Genomic DNA, 6,000 nt, shown 5'->3' on the forward strand with positions numbered 1-6,000 from the left:
CACACGTTGACAGCTCCTATAAGGAATAGCTCCATGTTGCATTTTAAAGATATTGAAGCTTTAGTTAGGGAAAAAAAATCAGAATAGTGAAGAGACCATGTGTATTATTACCTCAAAAACTCCATATTCACTTACAGTAACATCAAACTCGTTACCATCCCAAATAATTACTGTAATTTACATTCCAGTGCCTCAAAGACCAAGCACCATCAGGGCATTCCTCTACAGCAGACACAATGGGTTACAGGCAGTCCTGCTTCCAATACAGAAGAGTAGCTCAAAGGTTAGATGAGAGGAAGTAATGCTTTGAAATAAGCATCTGAGGCAAAGAGAAAAAGGTCAAACATCAGATTTTCTTTTACCTTTTTTTTTTTTTTTTTTTTTTTTTTTTTTTTTTTTTTTTTTTTTTTTTGTGACGGAGTGATTAGTTAAATTCAAGTCTCATTTCAAAATAACTACTTTCTTTAGAAAATAGCAGGCATCCAAATTATGGAAAATCTGCTCTTTAAGACAGTTGACTTGAGAACATTTAAATATCGAGGGCTGGAATCTTTTTCTTTTCTTTTTAATGATGTGGTTTAGGAAAAGATAGARGATGATATCATTTCCAAAGACTAGCTCTGGATTGCTGCATATAGTTTGACATTCAAGATATTTTAATGTTATCAGCTAGCACTGCCTGCCATCCGGGATGAGCAATGTTTTCTTGACCAATTATTTATATGCCTCTAAACAAGACTGAGTTTTGAGAAGGGATTTGTTTGAAGGTGGAAAGCAAAACTTCRCCATTAGGAGAGAGGGTCACAAGTGAACTATGCCAAATACCTKCTTTTTAAAGGGAGAATAAAGCTTCAGTAAATATTATGTGAAGGTATGGAAAATTCTGTCATAGCTTGGCAGAGACGTGCCGGGTGTAGGCGGGTGGGCGTTCAAGCCTGACATAACTGGCAAAGCAGCACSGGTGACATGAGAGGACATGAAAACACCAGGGGTGAAAGGCATGACCTGGTGTTCTCAGAGGCAGAGAAATTGCTTCCCAGAAGATCTCAGCTGGGAAGGGAACCAAGAGAGCAAACACAGAAGGTAACCCCAACTCCCACYGTCCGTGCAGACCCAGTGAAGGCAGCAATTGAGATGTCAGGTTGGTCTTTAGACCCTGCCCCTATTACTGTCAGGAAAAAATCTTTTTCATTTCACAGTAATTAAAATGCTCATAGATGTTTTATTAACTCACTCTACAGAGCCACATAGATTTTATAATTCATCCAAGCACTTACAAGTAGTTACTTGTGTTAGGCTGTCAAGACAGAAATGATTCAAAACCTTGTGTACTGAGCTTCTTGGAAGACATATCATTCCCTAACACAATGGYATTAGAAAGACTGCTGACAGATAGTGATCAAGAGATTTCATTTTGCTTGTCATATGGTGGGCTGTCAATTCTTCTTTTCGCTTTAGATAAAAGCTTAGTTGCATTAGATTTCAATAATGGTGAAGTTGCAGGTTAACATTTTTCAAAAGCAGCCAAAGTGACTTCAGTACTTAAATTCTATTTTCAAAATGCTGTAGACACCCGAGAACASAAGCCTCTACAGTAAATGGAACTGAAATATTATTAAAGAAATTTATGGAATGGCGGAGGATAAAACCCCAGCTCAAGAGGGCCAAAGCTTGTACCCTACTCCAGACCACAGGTTTAAAATACATTACGTTTGTAGAGCACTAAAATTCAAGGACAAGACAAAGATTTACATTTCCATTTTAAACATTCTTGCTTGTTTTCACATCARTGTATCCACTGCAGATTTCCTCCCATGCTTCTGAAAAAATTTCTAAATGACAATTTTAAGCTGGCCTTCACCTCAAAATACAAGCTTCCCTGAGTTTTGCTCAAGATTTAAGCAGGTGGTTTGGTGATATTTCTACAACATTTTCCATGAAAAATATATGTGCAAATTATTAGCTTGATTTTTTTTTGTCTTATTTTAACAGCTTAGAGGAGGAAGTGACCGTTTAAACTTTACTCCCCCCTTGAGTGAAATGAAAAATTGAGCCAGGACATAAAAGTGGAAAAGTAACCCAGATTTTCCTTCTGTTAATACTAACCTAGTATTAAGCAAATAAATAATCCATGCGGTTAGTCTATATTTAAAATATTTGTTCTTCTTTAAATATAAAGTAACTTTCACAGAAACAAACAGAAGTGGCTGGAGACTGAAATCGTTCCTTTGAAACTGAAGCYGAGTATTTTCTCCTTTAAGCTCCAAAATGATCTCCCTCATGCCCATAGGGCTTCACACTGTGCTCCAGGACTGCAGAGCGTTCATTCACTGCTCCCCTCGCCTGCTGAACTCAGGGGCAGGGCCAGGAAAGAAAAAAAAATACACACTCAGCTTCCCCAAGATTTTAGGAGCTTATCTCCATTCATTAATTGTTCTGTGTCATTTTTTTTTAATGGTGAATTTTGCAATTTAAATTGTATTTCTTCTAATACTTTTAGTTTGTTCTGTTATTGCAGGTGCTAACTATGAAATGTTGAGAGCAAACACGGTTTGAAACAGAACTGCCATAGCAGCTATAGAACATCTAAAAGGGAAAAAAAAATAGGCCAGACCTTTATTAAATTTTAAAAGTATGCCTTCGCTACACTCTTGTAAAGATCCAAATAGGGTATTCAAATCTCTGGAGATCACCAGTATAATTTCTTTATCATGTTCCATTTAAAATTTAATTATGTAGTCTACAACAAGAAATATCTGAGTACTCTAAATAGGTCATGCAATGAACAACTTAATATTATTGTAAAGTTTTCCTTGTGAAGATCTCTTCTTTGATGTGCTGTTGCACACAGAAAGGCTTTATTYGAAAAAACAATATACACTCACAGCTATAATAATGTCATTTAATATAAAAATTGTAAAGCTTCTTTATCACATTTTAAGTTTGAATTTTCAATTCACTCTCTAGCCTGAGCTTCCCCAAATCATCAGAAATAACTGGTAAATTAGAACTGACACAATATAATTGTACTGAATATTTTTATATCTTTCTACAGGCAAAGTTAATCTATTATCTTTCCTACTAAATGATGTCCACCAACTCACATTTTTCTATTTTTGCCTATCAGTGWTACACATACTTCAGTGGCAAGAAGAAGGGTGATTTCTTCTTCCTCTTAAATATAATCATTAGAGAGCCATCAGCAGTATTTAATGGAAAATGAATATATTAAAAAGCCACTTTTTACCAAGACACTTTATTATATTTGCTTTCTAAAAAAATGCACATATGTAACCTCTCYTGGTTACTATCGAAAATGAGAAAATATTCAAAATATACTCCTCTGTATTTCTGACTAATTACAGGRCTTTATGGGAGTGAATTCCTAATTCCACCTCTTTAATTGAAAAATTGAAACAATGAAAAAATTGAACAATGAATAAATCAGAAGAAGTTTTTGAGAATTTTTTTTTAATGACAACAACAAATTAATGCCAGCAGTGCCTAAACTTTCTTGACAGCCAGACAAAATATTCCAAGTACAGACACAWCTGTTCACACTTACACCACTCGCAGTGAAAACCCTTTCACCAGATTTACAAGTGCGTGAAAATGATTTGATCAATCCTGGCCACAAATACACCCAAGAGTCATTGCTGATCTGGGAAAAGGCATCGTGTTTGCCTGGACAGAGGAGAGTTTGGTTTCCAGTGTTACAGAGGACTTGCTCTGCCTCACTGGGTGAAATACAGTGATGGAAATCCCAGCAATGATGGGAAAGAGGTTGTTAATTTTGTCATTTCGAAGGTGCAACACCTAAAATTTTACATTCTGTAAAGCAGTTTCMGGGTGAAGGTGGAAGATGTGGTGTTGGTGGGAAAATTGGACTATTTCACTGTTATGAATTAATAATAGCAAAACAATTCACTTGAYGTTTGAAAGAAGAATGCAAAATATTTGATTAATACATCACAGTGTAAGATTAAAAACCCCAAGGAGCTGTTTGCTTAGAGAAATTCAGGAACAGGTGAAACCTGGAGAAAGCTGGAGGACAAGACAACCTGTGCCTAGCTGGAAACATTTGTTTTAAATCATGACAAGATCATTTGGTTTAATATTTATAACACAATTACAATGCCTTGTGCACACTGCTGGTATAATCTGATTTTACTTGTGACATCTTGCTGCAGTTGAAATTAAAGCCTTGTGGTAATAATTCAAAAAGCACATTTAGACAATCATTAATGGCAAGTACAAAACGGGATGTTTATTCAAGCACTTATGTGTCTCATTTTAACTTTAATTTGAAGTGGAATTCATTTCTGCAGTGTAAGGACTTCACGCTTCCAGTATATTAGTCCTGTAATACCTCACCAATTGGGGCATGCAGTGAATCTGGAAATATTTTAGCACAAAAACCAATAAAAGATWCAGCTAAGCATCAATATTGAGATTTCTGGCCAAGGAGGTAGCTACTCTGTTGAATTCTATTTTTTTTTTTTGTTTTTTATAATGACAAATTGCATTTTTTTTTGCAAGGAAGATGAACAAAATCTTTGGTGTCAGGTAGGCCTGGTCACTGGCCAGCACTTCAAACACAAGGCAAAATCTCATCAGCACATTCACTTGCACAACCACAGATACCAAGTGACAATAAACCATAAAAAGAGATGTATCTATTAAATGAAAAAAATCATATAAATCACACAGATTTGTACCCACAGAATAAAGGGGTACCTTACAAAGGGAGAAGTCATCACATATTGAAAAATATACATTTTTACAGCTTATCAATATAAACAAGTCAACTAATACACACCACAYACCCCCTAAAGAAAGGCAGATATTTTTTCTCTGCCTTAGAATCAGAAACAACTTGCATGTATTACCTTGCTTAAAGAAAACTGTCTTTCATGATGAAATATTCTTTTTGCATTATTTATTGCTTGAACTACTGCTTTAATCAGAGGATAGCAACCCCCCCAAAACCATAAACCCATTAAAACCCCCTGCACCTCAGAGAGCAGAACCAGTGGCAGAAAGTGCAAGTGGACTGAGAGCATCTTTTTTTAACTCACCAGGCATCTCTGCTAAGTGACAGATTACCATATCAGATTTTTTTTTGTTTCCCTTCTCTCCGCCCTTTTCTCTATCTGCATGATTACAGCATTTTATTGCATCCTCTGACAATATGTAGGCAGGTYTCTCTTCAAAAACCTCCATCGCAGCCTGGGAGCCTTGTCTAGTTCTATTATTTTATGAAAAGCTTTCTCAGCACAGAAGAATTTKGTCTAAGCTGCTTTCCTGCTTTCCAAATGAAAACACCTTGAGATCACGGTGTTATTTTTTTCCTCCTACCTCCAAGTTTCCCTCCTCTCATCCCTCAGGTGAAATGTAAAGCAAGAGCCAAACCACCTGCCATGGGTATAATTGCACAGCTGGAAGGAAGCCACAGCTGGGATTTTTCTCATCAGGTGCACAACTGCTCTGAGCCTCAAAGCAACTTCAACCCGTCGCTTTGAGCTGTGTGGGCTTGGCTGTGCCRCTATTTCAGTGTCATTTGTCTGTCTGGGCATGCAGGGAGCTTTCTCCTCTCTCTGCACCCCCATTTCTCAGTATCCCAGCAGCTTTCCTTTGGAAAAGGATCGTGTTGTGGCCGCAAAGGTCGTGCTTCTTTCAGCACCTTCCGGACATTGATACACAGACGCAGYTTAGAGCAACTTGCTTACCTTGGTAATGTTCCAGATAACTCTGTGGCRGTCTCTCTGAAAGACACAAAGGGAGGAGGAAAACTTAGTTTGTGTTTTAAATAGCTATAAAATTTTCAAGACTCCTTTACGCTGCTTGTGTTTTATAGGAGTGCAGACACACAATCCGTACGCGAGCGCGTCACCGGCGGATGCGATGCCCCCCGATCGTATACAAAAGAACGTGAAAAAACAGATGATGGTGTGTGATCTAAGGATCTCATCAGAATCAAGATCTCCGTGGTACAATTAC

General features: G+C 37.2%; 1 protein-coding gene across 1 annotated transcript in view; it reads right to left on the reverse strand.

Moving 5' to 3' along the window:
* Nucleotides 1-5,765, reverse strand: part of CELF2 (CUGBP Elav-like family member 2) — a 301,179-nt gene extending 295,414 nt beyond the window's left edge. The window contains exon 1 of the mRNA XM_057373031.1: nt 5,730-5,765. The gene's annotated coding sequence lies outside the window, so the exon portion shown is untranslated. The remainder of the gene's footprint in view (nt 1-5,729) is intronic.
* Between the last annotated feature and the right edge of the window lie 235 nt (nt 5,766-6,000).

Source organism: Malurus melanocephalus, unplaced genomic scaffold, assembly GCF_030028575.1.
Source record: "Malurus melanocephalus ecotype Western Australia unplaced genomic scaffold, MMel_1.1 scaffold_183, whole genome shotgun sequence".
NCBI lineage: Eukaryota > Metazoa > Chordata > Aves > Passeriformes > Maluridae > Malurus > Malurus melanocephalus.